Below are 22,463 nucleotides of genomic sequence, written 5' to 3' on the forward strand. Positions count from 1 at the left end.
TAGCCCGCCACGCTCCTCTGTCCATGTGATTTCCCAGGCGAGAATACTGGAGCGTGTTGCCATTTCCTTCTCCAGGGGATCTTCCCGACCCAGGGATCGAACCTATGTCTCTCTAGTCTCCTGCACTGGCAGGCAGGTTCTTTACCACTAGCGCCGCCTGGGAAGCCCACAGGTAACACAGGTCTTTATTGTTTTACCCTAAATTACCAAAACAGATTTCAAACTTTTCCCTGACCTAAGCCCTGAAGTTGACTAAAGTTCCTCTTCCTGAAGGTGATTTCTCCCCAAACCAGAGTTATCAGGCCAACTCATTACATGCTCTCCCGGCACCCTAAACTTCTTGACAGTACTTCATACAGTTGTAATGTGCACAATTATTCGTCCTGTGTTCATTAACCTGGACAGACCACATGAGATCAATGACAGTATCTGTTGACTTCCTTTTTGTATTTCCAGTAATTAGCCTAGTATCTGTTACGTAATAAGCACTTAATAGACTTTCCATGAGTGAAAGAATAGAATTCCCTAGCCAGGAATCTATATTCAAAAGTGACTCCCAAATCTGGAAAATAGTAACCATCTGAGGAGCTTTCATTTATTTTTTAAGTCCCCTTAATGTTCTCATTCTACGGACCTGAGTTGATTCATTATCTTTCTCAAAGATCCCCCATGTCATTATAATAACCTGCTGCAGTTACTATATGTGGTCCCCACTGTCTTCCAAACTACAAATCCCCTAAAGTTCACATTATGTTACCTAGCCACCCCCTCCTACACCTCCACCTTAGCTAGTATGGCTTCCCTCCCACGTGTTTACTATTTGCACATTACGGTCTAGCCTGGTAAACCCACGTGACACTCTCCGGACATTTTGTTTCCCTGCTTCTGCTCACATCCTTCCCTTTTCCAATGGCTAATTACTCGGTCTACCGTTAAAATCCTGCCCATACTTTCAAGCTGACTTCAAATGTCACTCATCTAGAAAGCCTCCTAAGTTGCCACAGCTGGATACACATATTCCCTGGTATGGAATCCCTCAAGAAACTTGTATGAGCACTTATTTTTGGTCTTGTTTCATAATTCCTGTACACGTTATCTATCTCTTAGACTATCGCCTCCCGAAAAGAACGAGAGAGAAAAAGCAAGAAGGCAGTGATTCATTTTATCACTCACCTTGGTGTCCCCTGAAGAACTCAAAACATTAGAGCATATAATGCATATTTAATGCACTTGACTTGAATGGAAATAGAGCCATTCTGGCAATAAAAAAAGGAATAATACATTGCCTGTGAACTGGCAATAAAAAAAGGAATAATACATTGCCTGTGAACTGGCAATAAAAAAAGGAATAATACATTGCCTGTGAACTGGCAATAAAAAAAGGAATAATACATTGCCTGTGAACTGGCAATAAAAAAAGGAATAATACATTGCCTGTGAACATTAAGCACAAATAGTTGATTTGGTATGGTTTCTGATTTCTATGAAGGAAAAATATCAAACAGTAAATTATTTACCCAGACATTTGAATTAGAATTCTTATTCCTTCTTATTTCAAATGTTTACAAAGTATTTTCATATGTTGAAAGCACTACACTCACCTGTGGGGGATCAAGAAATGAGAACACAGATCCCATTAATAAGCATCTTATAAAGTCTAATTTTGTGTTTCTTTTTTCTTCAGTCATTTACTCTGTGTTTGCCACTTGGAGAACACTGTGTATGCTGGGTAAATACAGAAATAAGTGAAATAGACCCTGTCAGAGAGGAGCTTACAGTCTATTGTGGGAGACACCTAAGTAAACAACCATAAATCAAATTAGGTTTAAATATATAATGTGATATAATATAAATACAAAAAAAATGCTATGGGAAGAACAAGGAGAATGATTTAACTTCCTATTGCTTCATCTAGCTTCCTATAATTTCATCTACCAAGACTGTTCTGCCTAATCAGTTCAGTTCAGTCTCTCAATCGTGTCTGACTCTTTGTGACCCCATGAATCGCAGCACGCCAGGCCTCCCTGTCCATCACCAACTCCCGGAGTTTACTCAAACTCATGTCCATTGAGTCAGTGATGCCATCCAACCATCTCATCCTCTGTCATCTCCTTCACCTCCCACCTTCAAACTTTCCCAGAATCGGAGTCTTTTTGAATGAGTTGTTTCTTCACATCAGGTGGCCAAAGTATTGGACTTTCAGCTTCAGCATCAGTCCTCCAATGAACACTCAGGACTAATCTCCTTTAGGATGGACTAGTTGGATCTCCTTGCAGTCCAAGGGATTCTGAAGAGTCTTCTCCAACACCACAGTTCAAAAGCATCAATTCTTCACCACTCAGCTGTCTTTATAGTCCAACTCTCACATCCATACATGACCACTGGAAAGACCGTAGCTTTGACTAAACATAACTTTGTTGGCAAAGTAATGTCTCTGCTTTTGAATATGCTATCTAGGTTGGTCATAACTTTTCTTCCAAGGAGTAAGTGTCTTTTAATTTCATGGCTGCAGTCATCATCTGCAGTGATTTTGGAGCCCAAAAAAATAAAGTCAGCCACTGTTTCCCCTGTTTCCCCATCTATATGCCATTAAATGATGGGGCCAGATGCCATGATTTTAGTTTCCTGAATGTTGAGCTTTAAGCCAACTTTTTCACTCTCCTCTTTCATTTTCATCAAGAGGCTTTTTAGTTCTTCTTCACTCTCTGCCATAAAGGTGGTGTCATCTGCATATGTGAGGTTATTGATATTTCTCCCAGCAATCTTGATTCCAGCTTGTGCTTCTTCCAGCCCAGCATTTCTCATGATGTACTCTGCATATAAGTTAAATAAGCAGGGTGACAAAATACAGCCTTGACGGACTCCTTTTCCTATTTGGAACCAGCTTGTTGTTCCATGTCCAGTTCTAACTGTTGCTTCCTGACCTGCATACAGATTTCTCAAGAGGCAGGTCAGGTGGTCTGGTATTCCCACCTCTTTCAGAATTTCCCACAGTTTGTTGTGATCCACACAGTCAAACGCTTTGGCATAGTCAATAAAGCAGCAGCAGATGCTTTTCTGGAGCTCTCTTGCTTCTTCGACGACCCAGCGGCTGCTGGCAGCTTGCTCTCTGGCTCCTCCGCCTTTTCTAATCCAGCTTGAGCATGCATCGGGTCCTAGTTTGCACGTCCTTCAAGGCACCTCCAACCTGCTTCAACAAGCTGCACACAATAGAAGGGTTTAGAATCTATTTTCAGTCTTGTCTTCTGGAGTGAGGAATGTGCTAAGAGAGAGCAGACTTAACTCAGTGAAGTGAAGAGATGCCATCTTGTCACGCAAAGTAAAATATGTAATAGGTTAGACACAGACAAAAAGTAATGGACCTATACTAAAAGATAAAGCTAAAGTCATGCCATCCAGAACCAGATACATAATCCAAAATGCAGTCACAAAATCAAGAGCCTTGTACAGAAACCTGAGATTGAGAAGCCAGGTTTCAATTCCTGAGTGAAATAAAAAGTAGATTAAAACAATTATTATCCATATCCTAAGAGAATTTTCTTATCATTGCTTGGACTTCACTCTACAGAGTCTGGGCAAAAGCAGCAGTTTTGAAGTTGTAGTTACAAGGCTGTAGTTAGTTGCCCTGTAGTTAGTTGCAGGGCTGGTAGGTGTGGGGGCCCGGGTTAAGGCTAGATTTCTCATATCCCTCTGTTTAAGGTCAGGATAAGTTTTAGAGACCAACAGAATTAAATTGGCATCAAGCAGTCCCGTGGGTCCAGCTATGATGGGAAGACTTACTAAGCATGGATAAGAAGGAATTTTTAAAGAAAGATAAACAGCATAATCCTCATTGCCTGTGACTATCAAACTTCCAGGCCAACTTCAAGCTACATGTATTATAAATCTACTCCCAGTCAGTTTTGAGAAGTCGTTGTTGTTTACTCACTAAGTTGTGTCTGACTCTTTTGCAACCCCACGGACTGTAGCCTGCCAGGCTCCTCTGTCCATGGGATTTCCCAGGCAAAAGTACTGGAGTGGCTTGCTATAGCCTTCTCCAGGGGACTTTTCCAACCCAGGGATCAAACCCATATCTCTTGCATTGGCAAGTGGATTCTCTACCCCTGAGCTGCCAGAGAAATCCCTTTGAATAGTTACATGCTGCTGCTGCTGCTAAGTCGCTTCAGTCGTGTTCCACTCTGTGCGACCCCATGGACAGCAGCCCACCAGGCTCCCCTGTCCCTGGGATTCTCCAGGCAAGAATACTGGAGTGGGTTGCCATTTCCTTCTCAAATGCATGAAAGTGAAAAGTGAAAGTGAAGTCCCTCAATCCTGTCGACTCTTCACGACCCCATGGACTGCAGCCTACCAGGCTCCCCTGTCCATGGGATTTTCCAGGCAAGAGTACTGGAGTGGGGTGCCATTGCCTTCTCTGATAGTTGAAGTGAAGTGAAGTGAATCCCTCAGTCGTGTCTGACTCTTTGCAACCCCATGGACTGTAGCCTACTGGGCTCCTCTGTCCATGGGATTTTCCAGGCAAGAATACTGGAGTAGGGTGCCATTTCCTTCTGCAGGGGAACTTCCCAACCCAGGGCTCGAACCCAGGTCTCCTGCATTGTAGGCAGACGCTTTACTGTCTGAGCCACAAGTTGTGTGTGTTAGTCACTCAGTCGTGTCTGACTGTTTGCGACCCCATGGACTGTAGCCCACCAGGCTCCTTTGTCCGTGGGATTCTCCAGGCAAGAATACTGGAGTGGGTTGCCATTTTCCTTCTCCAAGTCACGTGAAGCCACAAGTTACATGAAGTCAAATAAAACACAACAAAACAACCCAAAAAAGTCATTTTAGGTTAAACTGGATTTAAAAATAAATGATTCAGCACTTTTTAAAAACAAAGGAACATTCTCTACAGTTAGTGTCTATTCAGAAAACTCAAGAAGGATTCCAACTACTTCTCACTGAGCAAAGCAGACAAAGAGTCTTACCAAAAGTAACTAACGGAACGGCAATGTCGTATGTGCAGAATAGTTTTTGATGAGCAGTTATATTAAAACCCAATTATCTCTGACCTGATGGGCCTGTGAGATGAACATCTGGGACTCTAGGAGACAGCAACCAGGAAACTGCTCATCCTGGGACTGAACACAATCATGTAACAGCATCAGACCAGTTTCACTGAGAACTTCTTGGTTCTGAGTCTCCCTGGAATCAGTCTTTTCTTAGTAAGAATGCACCCACTTTGCAATTCAAAGTATCAAAATAACATATTCAAATTAATTCACAGGGAGACAAAGGCGTGTGATAGTATAAGTAGTTAAAATGCTGGAGGCGATGGAAACAGGAGCACACTTCACTTCAACAAACATCTCTTAACACTACAGTGTACCAGGACTACCCAGAGCTCCGGCCTCTTGCCAAGTCCCAAATCACTCTGTTTCTCTCATCATCTCCATTTCAACCACAGCTTTCTTAAGGTCATCAGCTTCTCACTGGAATAACTGCCACCCCAGTTGGTACTGGCTCTCTACCACAAAGTTCAAGCTAAACAAATCCCTCCCCTGTAAGAAACCCTTCACGCTTCCTCCTTGTTCCAGGCTATGTTCTAAATGGCCCTGCGACCTCTGTGAGGTGCCCCTGCTGTCTCTCCTGTTTCACCGCCCGCCACTCCCCCTGGGCCCCCTGGGCCCCAGCCGCACAGGCTTCTTTCCAGCTCCCCGCAGGCCACACAGCCAACCTCAGTGCCTCTGCACCTGCTGAAAGCAACATGCCCCGTGCCGCCTGTTTCCTCCAAGAGCCACCCAGGTATTTCCCTCATCCAAAACTGCCTTGGTCCCAGAGGTAACAGTCACACAGCATCATCCTTAGACCCAAGCTAGAAGGACCCTGAGCTGGGCCCTGCCCTTTGGAGGCCGTTAGACATCATAAGAGCTTCCCTGGTGTCTGACTGTAAAGAATCTGCCTGCAATGCAGGAGACCAGGGTCTTCTGTTCCCTGGGTTGGGAAGATCCCCTGGAGATGGGAATGGCAACACACTCCAGTATTCTTGCCTGGAGAATATCATGGACAGAGGAGCCTGGTAGGCTACAGTCCATGGGGTTGCAAAGAGTCAGGCATGACTGAACAACTAACATACTTCAGACATCACAAATATAAATAAATTTATGAAAGATCGTGTGGATACCTCTGTCCCCTGGGGTCTGCTGCTCAGCACTGACACAGCAATATCCACAGCCCTAGGTGTCTGCTCTCCTGACTAACATGATTCAGGCCCCTAGGAGATCTCCACAGCTCTGTCTCTGCTTCCTTGAAACAAAAGACAGGAGTGTCTGAATGTCCCTGAGGTTGTAGGCTCTCGCACTGCTGCAGTGTGGGAGGATTTGAGCAGCAACCACACTTAGACAAGAGAAGGGCCACTGCAATCGCTTTTTATAGACAGCATTCATCCCTGCAAAACAAACTGCTGTTCCCAGCAGAGCCAAGGACCCATTTTCTTGTCTATAGCCTCAAATTTATGCCTCCAGAGCTACTCAAAAATTAGTGAGTATTCACAGCAGTTGCACATGGCAGCTGGGAAAATTTTGCAATTCATATTACTCTTAAATTTGTATATAAGTAAGTCAAGATGTAATATGTGTGACTCATCGATCCAATTAACAACTACATGACTGCTGATTGTTAGAATGGGGATTCCTTTGATTTTTATAGATTAAAAATGTTTATTACAATTTCATTACACCTTCAAAAAATGAATAAGAAATATCAGCTGTGGTTAAATAAAAACTCTAATGCTTTTATTTTCTATTTTATTTTTAATAGATAACTTTGAATACATGGAAAATAATTTTTTAAAAATTTGAAAGGAATTTTAAATTTTGTACATGTTTAAACATATAATTTGATGAAAATATGGTCAAATTTTTTATCGTGACCCCATGGACATACAGCCTGCCCGGCTCCTCTGTTCATGGGATTCTCCAGGCAAGAATACTGAAGTGGGTTGCTATGTCTCCTCCTACAGGGGATCTTCCCAGCCCAGGAATCAAATCTAAGTCTCCCACACTGTAGGCAGATTCTTTACCATCTAAGCCATCAGGAAAGCCCAAGAATACTGGAGTGGGTTGCCTATCCCTTCTCCAGGGGATCTGCCCGATCGGCCCTGGAATCGAACCAGGGTCTCCTGGATTGAAGGTGGATTTTTTACCAGCTGAGCTACCAGAGAAGCCCTAAACATACAATTTGGTGAAAATATGCTCAAATTGTATGCAATGTAAAGACAGTGTATATTGAGACATTTAAGTCATCAACAGTATACAAAGTATGTGAAAATCTCAGTCATCAAATTATTAGTAGTTATTTTGCTAAAGTTAAGTCCAAAAATACATTCATGGACTATATACATTTTAGTCCAGGGAAGGGAAGACTGGTGTGCTCCAGTCCATTGGGTTGCAAAGAATCGGACATGATTGAGTGACTGAACTGAACCAATATGCATTTTATTTCTAATTGTGCTTATTTTTATTTTGTTACTCATCCAAATATTGCCAGCTCTTCTGCAGAATACACAGACATGCCCACTAATATTTAATTCAGTTGATTATGATATTGTGCCAGCTTCTAGTAATACAAAATGCATAGATTTAAACATTTTTCAATTTTTTTCATCACAAAAGCAGCATTGTGAAACTTGGTTTTCAATGTTTAAATATTTTGGCATAAAGAATGTTGTTTTCCATTTGTCCTTGTTCCCAGCCCCTCAAATGTTCCAAGTGGGCCTGGGTTAAGCTTTTTCTCTGCTGTGCTTCTTTAAAGGCTGCCAATTTGTTTTTAACGGATGTGCAGCATTGTATTACGATTTTTTTTCACAAACTTCTTTTTAGCTCTAACTGTGGTAGTCTCAGGGCAAAGACTTCATTTTTGTAATCCAGTTGTTGCAACCCAAGACATAGAAGTTAAATAAATAGGTTGCATTAATACATAAGCAAAACAAGGCAGCATTATCTAAGAACACAACTTATTGAGCCTAACTGCTCAGGTTGCAACCCCAACTCTGATATTGTCTCTTAATCAAGAGTAGTAACCTCTTAACCCCTCAGCTCCTTGAGTTCCTCACCTACAAAATAGAAATAACAAGAGTGCCTACTTCATAAGGTTGAAGTATTAAATGCAATGATAAATGAGTTCAAACTTAAAATTGTGGCTGCACATTAGGTAGTTAGTATTTGCAAAATCAATCCCTAAATAAAATCAAATAACATTTGTTTAGGTTTCACTAGACATAATATCTCATTTCATCACAGCAATCCTATGAATTATGTACAGTTATTATCCTTATTTACAGATGAAGAAACTGAAGCTTGACAGGTTTTAGATGATTGTTAAAACCAAAAACTAGCAAAACTAGGATTGGAATTGCAATTTTGTGGCAGCAGAGCCTGAACCTTTAAGTACCAAATGAATTTTCTTTCCAGATACGATCACTCAGAAATATATGTACATCAAACCAGTCAATTCTAAAGGGAACCAGTCCTGAATATTCATTGGAAGGACTGATGCTGAAGCTGAAGCTCCAATACTTTGGCCACCTGATTTGGACTGTCTCATTGAAAAAGAACCTGATGCTGGGAAAGACTGAGGGCAGGAGGAGAAAGAGATGACAGAGAATGAGATGGTTGGATGGCATTACCAACTCAATGGACATGAGTCTGAGTAAACTCCGGGAGTTCGTGATGGACAGGGAAGCCTGGCGTGCTGCAGCCCATGGAGTCGCAGAGTCGGACACGACTGAGCGACTGAACTGAACTGAATATTACATATATTGTGAAAATTCTTAAATTTTAAATTTTAAAACTGCTTTCTTGAAACCAAATTTTACTTTATTTTTTAATTGTCATAATGTTCTAAAAAGATTTCAAAGGGAAAGTTTTTTAAAAATTCTAACAGCAAATCAATAAAAGCTTAATAGGTAGCAAGTCAAAAAAGGTAATATATTTTATTGTTAAATGTGAATAAAAGAAATGAGCGTAAATATCTATGTCATTAGTCCTTAGAAATGCAGTTTGCTCCACCTAAAAGACCTTAGATATTGAAGGATTTTTTGAGCATTGTCATGCTTATTTTGTGGTACAGGAAGTATATAAGAATTATGGATAGTTTCCGGTGGGAAAAAAAAGTGAAATGCAATGAATTCTGTCAGGTTATCCTTGGAGCTTAGACAATGAATTGAATTAGAATGAATAGCTTTGAATTATATATAATTGCTCTAACACTATAGGGTTGTATTACAAGCGACGTCATGAGATTTGAGGGTGTTGTCACTGTGTTTTATGCTCTCAAGCTTATAAACATGATATGAGGTATTCTCTACTGTTAATGACTTTATAATGTAATAGGAAAGCAAAATAGCCAGGCAGAGGTTTTATTAAAAAGCAAACAAGCAGTACAAACATAAAATGTACTGCTAACATGGCCAGAAATGGGAAAAATTTAAACTTATAAACATAGGGATGTTGGATTACTGTGTTTACCCTGGCAGGATGAACTAAATAATATAGTCAGAAAAACATACTAAGAAACAGGCCAAATGGCAACAGAGGGATCATAATGAAGGAACAGGACAAGCCACTCACCCTGTTGAAGCAAGAACAGTCCAGATGAAAGAGATTTGGTAAAGACGGTGATGCCATAGTAGAAACACCCAATACCACCACTGCAGAAATAAGATGTACTTTACCTGCCTTGGGCTGTTACTCTTACAATTCTCTGAGTCACCATAATAGTTATAAGCTCATCATATGTTCTTTAAGAATTCATTTGCTGCACAAAGTGACTGTAGAACCTAGACCACAGAGGCATAAGACGCAACATTAATTCTTAAGGGGAGCCCTTAACGGAGGAGAAAGAGAAAAGGGAACAGATGGCCCCACATTGCCCTCCTTCCCAGCACTCATCACCCGTATGAGTACACACCGAGGTTTGGCATTCCCGTGAGGTCAGGGCCTTGTGTGTCATTTCACTGACACATTCCAACTGCCTGACACATAGTAGTTACTCCACAAACATTTGTTCACTGATGTAGACAATTTGTTTGCCAGTAGGTAAATTTGTTTTGTTTTTGTCCTGAATGAAATTTTATTGTTCTTGGAGGAGAAAAAAAAAGCATATTTGTGAAATTATACAGGAAAGGACTGCCAGAATTCTAATATGGTGATAGCAAGGCTTCCATAGAGAACATACTGGTTTTCTTTATTAATTTCCAAACTCTTCCATTTCCTAAATTTCACATATGGAACAAGTCCAGCTAAAGAAACATGACCAGCAAGAAAAGGATGGATTGGAATGGGGCAAGACAGGCTTCCCTGGGAACTCAGTGGTAAAGAATCCACCCCAATGCATGAGACACAGGTTCAGTCCTTGAGTCGCAAAGACGCCCTGGAGGAGGAAAGGACAACCCACGCCAGTATTCTCACCTGGGAAATCCTGTGGACAGAGGAGCCTCACTGGTTACAGTCCATGGGGCCGTGAAAGAGTTGGACACGAGTTAGTGACTAAAGCAACAATAAAGACAGCAGGAAGGAAAACCATTTTGTGGACAGACCTCTGCACCTCATTTGCTCAACTGCAAACTGGTGATAATTTTTTGAGACTATTCTGAGACAAGAGTGATTTTTAAAGAGTATTCTAAAAGAATAAATTATAGATTATAATTAGACCTGGATATATATATATTCAGGTATAAAAGAAACGGATGCATAGTCCACATTCAATAAGTCTCATTGAATCTAATGAGTACAAATATTGTCCTTTAGAAGAGATATTTCCAGGAGGAAGAGAGAAAGTTGTCTGAAGTTTAAATGAGAACTAGGATATAGAAAACTTCAAGATGATCATTTTGAAGTGCTTGCTAAGGGACTTCCCAGATCACTCTCCCTGAGGAAAGTTCTCCAATCCTTTTCCAGTTTACTGGAACAAACATGCTTCCTCACACACTCAACCTGCCTGAGTTGAGAACTTTGCTCTTATCTGTGTGGAGCCATTTTGAAACATCTTTCTCAACCTGTGACCTGATGGTCTGAGATTTGTCACGGTTCCCTTCAGGAGCTTGTTAATAAATGAAAGTGTTAGTTGCTCAGTCATGTTCAACTCATTGCAACCCCATAGACTACAGCCCACCAGGATCCTCTGTCCATGGAATTCTCCAGGCAAGAATAGTGGAGTGGGTGGCCATTCCCTTCTCCAGGGGATCTTCCAGACCCAGGGATCAAACCCTGGTCTCCTGCATTGCAGGCAGATTCTTTACCATCTGAGCCACCAGGGAAGCCCTTTTAACGGGAACCTCTGGAAAAACAGGTTTTGAGATTAAATACTGGCTCAACCCAGCCTCTTTCAAGGGACATTTCACCAGTAATTTCAAAATTAATTATAAAAATGCTATACATTCCACTCTGTGGTGTAACATTTAACTGGCATAAACGGTAATTAGATCAGTAGGTCCTGTGTGTCTCCTTGACACCCACAGACTTTAAGAGCCAAGTATGTAAAGTGTCCGTGTGGAAAAGACAATCTGAACCTTTTAGTAGCAAAGCAACTGAAAGATTATACTATGGTGAAACGGACCCTGAACAAATGCGTTTGTGGTGCATTAAAGTCACCATAATACTGTTTGCTTACTTCCTGAACAAACATTGTCCTTAAGAACAGAGTCTGTTGGCCAGAGTTAGGTCCTTATCTAGCAAAGTTTTTAAAAGCTGATAGTAATTGCAGTGAGTTCTGAATTTGGGTGGGCATGCCGTGTTTAAGGTTCTGGCGTGGGAACCTTACTTTGATACTCCTTGAGCTAAAAACACCATGCAGAACACAAAAGGAATCCTGACTACGGGGACTGGCAATGCTCTGCTTTTCTGTAACCAAACCAGTACAATTGATCATTGCTGAGCCATCTTCACTTCTGCTCTCCCCATCAGCATTTGCTGCCTTGTATCATTGTAGCTTGCTGGTCTTCTCTAAGAAGAATTGAGAACTCTTTTAAAGGAGACCCAGAATATCATGCTAGTCTTCTGAATATATGGAGACTAGGAAATGTGATGCTATATACATGCAGGAGAAGCATTCCCTTTCTTAAACAGAACTGTGAAGTTGCCACCCTCTGTCATTTTCCAGGATGTGCAGGAAGTAGGATTGTAATACAGGTTCACTTTGTAAAATGCAAATCATCCTAATGAAGGAATAAAATGTATCCATAATCTTCGAACTGGTTCAATACTGAAAAAGGAGTATGTTAAGGCAGTGTATTATCACTCTGCTTATTTAATTTATATGCAGAGTACATCATGCAAAATGCCAGGCTGGATGAATCACAAGCTGGAATCAAGAGTGCCAGGAGAAATATCAATAATCTTAGATATGCAGATGATACCACTTTAATGGCGGAAAGTGAAAAGGAACTAAAGAGCTTGTTGTTGAAGTGAAAGAGGAGAGTGAAAAAGCTGGCTTAAAACTCAACATTCAAAAAACTAAGGTCATGGCATCTGGTTCCATCACTTCATGGTAAACAGATAGGGTAAATGTGGAAACAGTGTCATATTTCATTTTCTTGGGCTTCAAAATCACTGCAGATGGTGATTGCAGCCACAAAATTAAAAGACATTTGCTCCTTGGAAGAATAGCTATGACCTAGCTAGACAGCATATTAAAAAGCAGCAGCATCACTTTGCCAGCAATGGTTTATAGCGTCAAAGCTATGGTTTTTCCAGTAGTCATGTATGGATGTGAGAGTTGGATCATAAAGAAGGCTGAGCACCTTCTTTAATGCTGGAGAAGACTCTTGGACAGCAAGGAGGTCAAACCACTCAATCCTAAAGGAAGTCAACCCTGAAATTCATTGGGAGGACTGGTGCTAAAGCTGAAGTTTTAATACTTTGGCCACCTTCTGCAAAGAGCTAACCCATTGGAAAAGACCCTAATGGTGGGAAAGATTGAAGGCAGGAGGAGAAGGGGACAACAGAGGATGAGATGGTTGGGTGGCATCACCGACTCAATGTACATGAGTTTGAGCAAGCTCCAGGAGATAGTGAAGGACAGGGAAGCCTGGCATGCTGCAGGTCATGGAGCTGCAAAGAGTCAGACATGACTTAGCAACTGAACAACCATAGTAATCTTACTACCCAAAGACAACTACTCAGATTTTGGTACACAATCTGTAGATACGCAGAGTCAACTGGAGAGAGAGAGGAAAAGGAGAGAGAAGGAGGAAGAAAAGAAGGAAGGGGAGAAGGACAAGTTAAGACTTATTCTTCTATGATTGGCTTGCTTCATTTGTCAATAATCCTTGAATGTTCTTCCATATCAACTAATACATTTCCATCAGGTAATCTTTAATCACAAACCAGTGCTCTAGTGTCCTGGTGTGCCACGGGCCATTCCTCAAATCCTTTAGAGTTAGACATTTGGGCTGTTGTCAGTTTCGTTTTGACAGGCCACTATGTGGTGATCATATTGCAAAACACGTACATAAATATTTACACACTTAGCTTCTTCCTTGTTGGTGTAAATTCACAGAAGCTGGAAGAAGAGGCCCATTTCAAGCTTTTGGTGCATCATTCCCTCTGAGAGGCACGCCTGGTGTCCTACGACCAGATTTGCCGTTGCTCAGGGACAATCTACCAAATATGGTGAAAGGGGAATCTCCTTAGGAAAAATCACCAGGTTGTTGTCCTCATTTGAAGGAAATCTGAGCTTCCCTAAACCTTGCAGACTAGCCTTGTCACCCTCAGCGTACCCACTGGGCCAGGTTTGACAACCTGTGACAGTTGAAGGTGGCTTGGAGAAATGAGAAATTCCTATCTTTAACAAGGTGTCAGGAACTACCTGCCTGCCCTAGGGGAGAAAAAGGGAACATTATCATTCTTCATTAAGTGGGATTTAGGAAATCCACATCCATCTTCTCTCTACAATAGAGCCTCAGACCACAGCCCTGCCAGCTTTGAAGCATGGTTCTTCCAGCTGTGACATAGTCACAGGGTGCAACTGTCTTGTGCTTACCATTTTCTCTATCACGCTTCCAAGAATCCACCCATGCTTTCTCTCTTATGTAATTTTTATAATCCTTTATAAACTATAAACCTTTTTACAGGCACTCCCTTCTCACCCTCTTTTATTTACCGCATGCGCTTCCCTATTGCACAGAATTCCTACATCTGTTCCTGAGTCTCCTTCCAGAGGATCTGAGTCTTTCCGAGAAAGGGCAGGAACTGGATCACTAACGATCTGGGGGTAACCTGGGAAGTAGTAGCAAACACCATGGAAAGCGACATAAACACTTTCTGCTGATTGTACTCAAAATTTTCAGCAATTGCTTTGAGTCAAAAGTTAATTTACACGAAGCCATAATGAGATATCACATTATGTCTCCCAGGATGGTGTTGATGAGGGTATAGAGAAATTGGAATGCTTGTGCATGGTTGGTGGAATATAAAATGATAAAGCAGCGTTGAAAAGCAGTTTGTGCCTCACAAAGCGAAACATATACTACAATGTGATCCAGCAATTCCATAACTAGGTATAGACCCAAAGAATTGAGAGCAGGACCTCAAACAGACATTTATGCCAGTGTTCACTGCAGCATTATCCACAATTGTCAAAACGCAGAAACAATGCAAGTGTCCATCAACAGATGAATGGATAAACAGATCAGTGCATCATGTATGCAATGGAATATCTCAGTCATAAAAGAAGTGAAGTCCTAATATATGCTGTAACATGGATAAATCTTCAAAACGTTGTGCTGAATAAACAGATTAAACACAAAAGAACTCCACTACCATGGGCTATCTAAAATAGACAAATTTGTAAAAACAGAACACACTAGAGATTCCGGGGTCTGAGAGGGGGGAGGGCTGGGGAGTTATTGCTTCATGGTAACAGAGGTTCTATTTGTGGTCATGAAAATGCTTTGGAAATAAATAGTGGTGATGGTTGCACAATATTGTGAATTTAATTAATGCCACTGAATCCAACAATTGAAATGACAGATTAAGTGCGTGCTAAGTAACTCAATCGTGTCCAAATCTTTGCAACTCCATGAACTATAACCCGCCAGGCTCCTCTGTCCATGGAATTTTCCAGGCCAGAATACTGGAGTGGGTTGCCATTCCCTTCTCCAGGGAACTTCCCAACCCAGGGATCGAACCCAGGTCTCCTGCTTTGGCAGGCAGACTCTTTACCACTAGTGCCACCTGGATTTTATGGTAGTTCTGTATATTTTATGGCCATGAAAGAAGTCAAAATGTAATGCACCAAAAACCATTGAATTCACACCTGAAGAGGGTGAATTGTAATGGTATGTGGACTCTATCTGAATAGTGTTATTTTTTTAGTTCTCATAAAAATTCTCCCTCTTTGCATCTGAATTACTTTCGTTAAGAAGAAAGCACAGGCAAATTTGAACATATTTTTAAAATTAGGTTTCAGCGGCTAATCTTTCTTTTCCACCTACAGGTCCCAATAGCACAGGAAAACGCCCTACCTGCACTATGCCACGCGTACATTCGTGCTCATCACTTCAGCTGTGTCCAGCTCTTCGCGATCCCACGGACTGTAACCCGTCAGCCTCCTCTGTCCATGGGATTCTCCAGGAAAGAATACTGGAGTGGAGAGTCATTCCTTTCCCCAGGGGATCTTCCCAACCTCAGGACTGAACTGGAGTCTCCTGCACTGCAGGCAGATTCTTTACCACCTGAGCCACCAGGGAAGCCCCGAATAAAGCGATATCTGATACGGATGGTTTTCATCAGAGCTCGGATTCGTGCTGGAGAATCCCAAGGACAGGGGAGCCTGGCGGGCTACAGCCTATGGGGTCGCAAGAGTCAGACACGACTGAGCAACTAAGCACATAGGCTTTGTGCTGTGAAAAGGGTGAAAACCACTCTCAATGATGGAAGCAAAAATCAGCTAACCTAAGGCTGAGGAGGTAACTCCAACTTTTTAATTCTTGAAATATTTTCAAAAACTAGTTTGGGGAAAATAATATATACTCATTTTTGCACCAGACATAGAAAACAAAGCACAACTTTTGGAGGAAATCTTTATTATGTTTCAATACTCAAGGATATGTAATAAGATTAGGAAAAAGACTGACCCAAACATACGGGAAAAAAATCTGTATTGAGGATGACGGACAGTCTGCAGGGCATTGTGATGGGCTTTGGGTATTCTTCCCCTACTTTTTGGATGGACTATCTAACATTTTTCAGTTTTGCTTAACTTCTTATCCACAGTCTTCCTAAGAATAATACAAATTAGGGTAGTCGTGAAGATCAAATGAAATATTTTATAAAGTGATCAATAGCATGTTAATTCTCAGCAGTGAACAAGAACACCGTGTAAGAATCAGCTCAAGAAAATTTGATCATTTTTAGATATCTCAAGCAGTGGCTAGAGATTTTATTTTCTCCTTTTTCCAGCACAACTGTTTTTGACATTAGTCATTATCAAAGTATAGTTGATTTAAAATGTTGTCTTGGCTTCAGGTGCACAGCAAAATGAACCAGTTATACATGTACAGACATCTACTCATCTTTAGATTCTTTTCCCATGTGGGTCATCAGTTCAGTTTAGCTCAGTTGCTCAATCATGTAACGGAGTATTAAGTATTGGAGTTTCAGCTTCAGCATCAGTCCTTCCAATGAATATTCAGGACTGATTTCCTTTAGGATGGACTGGTTGGATCTCCTTGCTGTTCAAGGAAGGACTGATGCTGAAGCTGAAACTCCAATACTCTGGTCATCTGATACGAAGAGCTGACTCATTAGAAAAGAAAAGATGTGGGAAAGATTGAAGATGGGAGGAGAAGGGAACAACAGAGAATGAGATGGTTGCATGGCATCACCAACTCGATGGACATGGGTTTGAGTAAACTCCAGGAGTTGGTGCTGGACAAGGAGGCCTGGCGTGCCGCTGTCCATGAGGTCACAAGGAGTCGGACACGACAGAGTAACTGAAATGCGCTGAACTGATCAGTCCTTCCAATGATTATTCAGGACTGATTTCCTTTAAGATGGACTGGTTGGATCTCCTTGCAGTCCAAGGGACTCTCAAGAGTCTTCTTCAATACCATAGTTCAAAAGCATCAAAAGTGCTTTTTCTTTATAGTCCGACTTTCACATCCATACATGACTACTGGAAAAACCATAGCCTTGACTAGACGGACCTTTGTTGGCAAAGTAATGTCTCTGCCTTTGAATATGCTGTCTAGGTCGGTCATAGTTTTTCTTCCAATGAGCAAGCGTCTTTTAATTTCATGGGTGCAGTCACCATCTGGAGTGATTCTGGAGCCCAAGAAAATAAAATCTGTCACTGTTTCCATTGTTTCCCCATCTATTTGTCATGAAGTGATGGGACAAGATGCTATGATCTTAGTTTTATGAATGTTGTGTTTTAAGCCAGCTTTTCACTCTCTTCTTTCACTTTCATCACGAGGCTCTTTAGTTCCTCTTCACTTTCTGCCATAAGGGTGGTGTCATCTTCATATCTGAGGTTATTGATATTTCTCCCGGAAGTCTTGATTCCAGCTTATGCTTCATCCAGCCCAGCATTTCTCATGATTTACTCTGCATATAAGTTAAATAAACAGGGTGACAATGTATAAACTTAAGGTACTCCTTTCCCAATTTGGGACCAGTCTGTTGTTACATGTCTGGTTCTAACTATTGTCTCTGGACCTGCATACAGATTTCTCAGGAGGCAGATCAGGTGATCTGGTATTCCCATCTCTTTAAGAATTTTCCAGTTTGTTGTGATCCACACAATCAAAGGCTTTGGCTTAATCAGTAAAGCAGAAGTAAATGTTTTTTCTGGAACTCTCTTGCTATATCTATGATCCAGCCAATGTTAGCAATTTGATTTCTGGTTCCTCTGCCTTTTCTAAATCCAGCTTGAACATCTGGAAGTTCACAGTTCCACATATTGTTAAAGCCTGGCTTGGAGAATTTTGAGCATTACTTTACTAGTGTGTGAGATGAGTGCAATTGTGCAGTAGTTTGAACATTCTTTGGCATTGCCCTTCTTTGGGATTAGAATGAAAACTGACCGATTCCAGTCCTGTGGCCACTGCTGAGTTTTCCAAATTTGCTAGCATATTGAGTGCAGCACTTTCACAGTATCATCTTTTAGGATTTGAAATAGCTCAACTGGAATTCCATCACCTCCACTAGCTTTGTTTTTAGTGACGCTTCCTAAGGCCCACTTGACCTCGCATTCCAGGATGTCTCACTCTGGCTGAGCAATCACACCATCGTGGTTACCTGTGTCATGAAGATCTTTTTTGTTTTCTTACTAGAGAAATGCAAATCACAGTTACAGTGAGGTATCACCTCACACCAGTCAGAATGGCCATTATCCAAAAATCTACAAACAATAAACACTGGAGAGGGTGTGGAGAAAAAGGAGCCCTTCTACACTGCCAGTGGGAATGTAAATTAATATAGCCACTGTGGACAATATTATGAAGGTTCCTTAAAAAACTAAAAATAGAGCTGTCAGATGGTCCAGCAACCCCACTCCTGGGCATATATACTAAGAAATCCATAATCTGAAAATAATATGTGCACCCTAATGTTCTTTGCAGCACTGTTTACAGTAACCAGGACGTGTCACCAATGTAAATGTCTGTAAACAGAGGAATAGATGAGGAGGGTGCTGTGAGTATATACAATTGAATATTAATCAGCATAAAAAAGGATGAAATAATGTCATTTGCAGCAACATGATTGATACAAAGATTGTCATACTAAGTGAAATAAGTCAGACACAAAAAGACAAATACCATATATCGCTTATATGTGAAATCTAATAAAAGGGTACAAATGAACTTATCTACAAAACAGGAATAGAGTCACACGTGTAGAAACAAATTTATAGATGCCTAGGATAAGTGGGGAGAGGTGAACTGGGAGATTGGGATTGACATATACACACTCAGTTCAGTTCAGTTCAGGTCAGTCGCTCAGTCGCGTCCGACTCTTTGCGACCCCATGAATCGCAGCACGCCAGGCCTCCCTGTCCGTCACCAACTCCCGGAGTTCACCCAAACCCACGTCCATTGAGTCGATGATGCCATCCAGCCATCTCATCCTCCGCCGTCCCCTTTTCCTCCTGCCCCCAATCCCTCCCGGCATCAGAATCTTTTCCAATGAGTCAACTCTTTGCATGAGGTGGCCAAAGTACTGGAGTTTCAGCTTTAGCATCATTCCTTCCAAAGAACACCCAGGACTGATCTCCTTTAGAATGGATTGGTTGGATCTCCTTGCAGTCCATGGGACTCTCAGTGTATATAAAATAGATAATTAATAAGGACTTCTTGCATACCATAGGGAATTCTACTCAATACTTTGTAATGACATATATGGGAAAAGAATCTTTAAAAAAGATATGTGTAACTGATTCATTTTGCTGTACACCTGAAATTAACACAACATTGTAAATCAGCAATATTCCAATAAAAATATTTTGAAAAAATGTAAAGCTCATAGGAGCCAAGAGTTAAATAGTAGCTTCCAGGGGCTGAAGGAGTGAGGAAGTGGGCAAATGTTTGTCAAAGAGTGAAAGCTTCTGTTTGCATGAATGGATGAAGAAGCTTTGGGGGTCTAATGTACAGCATGGTTAATAATAATGTAATTAATAATATATCATTATATACCTGAAATTTGCTAAAATGGTAAGTTTTTAGAGTTCTTACCATCAAAAAAAAGATAGCAATGTAAGGTGATGGATATGCTAATTAACCTGAGTATGATAATCATTCTACAATGCATATATATATATAATATATATATTAAGTCATTACATTATGCATCTTTAAAAACTGAATGATATATTATTTTTATTTGTCAGTCATACTTCAATAAAGCCGAAGAAGGGAATTATTTTAAAATTTTAATTAATACAAATCACAAAAAGTGTCATCTCTTCTTCGGTCACATCTCTGTCTCTAACCACAAGTAGATATGGTTCTCCATTTTTAAGAATTTGTGTGATCAGATTGAACCCACCTGGATTATCTGGGATACCGTCCCATCTCAATGTCTGTTCCTTTATTCACATCTGTGAAGTCCCTGTCACCATGTGAGCTAATCTATTGACAGCTTCTGAGCATTCGGATATGAGCATCTTTCAGGGCCATTTTATAACAGTGAGGATATACACCTCCACGCAACGCCTGCTCTGAGCATGCCTCTCCATACATCCAATAGGGTGCTCTGATCTCAAACCCAGAACCTAGTCCAAATGAGCACTGGTTTAAGTTACATCTTCTACAACCAAACCAAAACCTACCTTATTGTCCTTACCCAAGTCAATTTTTTACAGACTCCTACATCACAGAGTGACGGACTTAATTTCCAATATGCCTTTTACTCTTTTCTGGAAAATGATAGTAAGAGGCACAAGACTTTGTTAGAAGCTGTATTCAAACTCTGGGAAAGCTGACAAGGGAGAGAAGAAAGATAATGCATTAAAATAGTTGAAAATAACACCACAGAACCGGTAATTAATAAGTAGTATTACCTAACACTATAAAGAGCTTATTGTACCTATGCACAAAAAGATTGAAGGCAGGAGGAGAAGGGGATGACAGAGGATGAGATGGTTGGATGGTATCACTGACTCAAAGGACATGAGTTTGAGTAAACTCTGGTAGTTGGTGATGGACAAGGAGGCCTGGTGTGCTGCAGTCCATCGGGTTGCAAAGAGTCGGACACGACTGAGCAACTGAACTGAACTGAACTGTGCCTATGCAAAAAGAAAAAAATGTTTATAATAGACTCTCCTGATGCTCTAGTAACTCTGGGTCTATAGTTTTGCATTTTCACACCTGGAGCCAATACTTACCCCCATACCTCCAAGGAGACAAGCAGCTCACTTCCTCCTACAGTGGAGGTGACATTTGTTTCTACAGAATCTTCAAGAGCATGCATCTCACTGTTGCATTGTATCATGTCCTGATATAATAGATGCAGCTTTGCATTATCTTTCCTAATTCAAAAAACCTCACTCAAGAAAACTGATAATACTGGTAAGAAAATTGTAAAATGTCTTCAGAGTTCCATGCTATTTTAGAACACCAGCTCATATACCACGCAGGTGATAACTAAGCCATTTGCTCGGAAAACATTTGACTTCCAAAAATAGGATCTGGTTTATAGAGTTCATCCTCTTTGCTCATGGTTTTTTGAATGATTGCATGCCCTCCTTTTTAGAAGCAGGGGCTGAACTGTCTTTCTTTCTGGGATCCCTTGTAGTCTTATGATCCTACGTATCTGGATTTTACTTCCTGTATAGTGGGCGAAAGACTGTTGCCTCTGCACAAGTCCTTGTTTTTATCTTTTTAATGTTTTATTGTTTATGCAATTTTTAAAAGTTACTATTTACAGTTATTACAAAATACTATACTGGCTATACTCCCCACATTGTTCAACATACCCTTGAGCCTATCTTACATCCAGTGACTTGGGCCTCCCAGTCTCCCACGCGGTAAGGCCCCTCCCCTCTCCCCACTGGTAACTATAGCTTGCTCTCCATATCTGTGAGTCAGCTTCTCTCCTATTATGTTGACTAGTTTATTGAAACTTCAAAATTCCCCATGTTAAGTGATATCTATCATACAGTATTTGTCTTTCTCTGTCTGACTTACTTCACTTAACATAATGCCCCTCAATTCCATTCATGTTGTTGCAAATGGCAAACATTTGTTCTTTGTTATGGCTGAGTAGTATTCCGTGATATAAATATACCACATCTTCTTTATCCACTCATCTATTATTTATTTATTTTTTTGGTGACACTGAGCAGCATGTGGGATCCTAGTTCCCCAACCAGGGATCGAAGCTCCCTGCATTAGAAGGCGGACGCTCAACCATGGCACTGCCAGAGAAGCCCCCTCCACTCGTTTGTTGATGGATACTTTAGTTGCTTTTGGTGGCTCAGACGGTAAAGCGCCTGTCTACAATGCGGGAGACCTAGGTTCGATCCCTGGGTCGGGAAGTTCTCTGGAGAAGGAAAAGGCAACCCACTCCAGTACTCTTGCCTAGAAAATCCCATGGAAGGAGGAGCCTGGTGTCCATGGGGTCGCAAAGAGTCGGACACAACTGAGCGACTTTACTTTCAGATATAAATAATGCTGCTATGAACACTGAGGATGAAACATGCCCCTGTGTCCTCGTCTTTTGAAGTACATTGCTGACTCAAGAATTAGTGATGAAGAATTAGTGATTGGGAATTGTGAAGATGTAGAAACGAAGAAGGGCTGTTGGACTAGGGAAATGGCAACAATTTAGACTATAATTCAGCCACACAGCAGAAACACCAGAATCCTGGTTCCCTGAAAGAATAGATAAGGGCTGGACACACATTCCAAAGCTGTTTTTCCAGGCAGCAGACCCCCTTCCAGATGGAAACTTCTGACAAGAGCAAACCCTAGACTGGCTGGCACCAGA

The sequence above is a fragment of the Budorcas taxicolor genome, chromosome 14 (genome assembly GCF_023091745.1).
Source record: "Budorcas taxicolor isolate Tak-1 chromosome 14, Takin1.1, whole genome shotgun sequence".
In the NCBI taxonomy this organism is placed as follows: Eukaryota; Metazoa; Chordata; class Mammalia; order Artiodactyla; family Bovidae; genus Budorcas; species Budorcas taxicolor.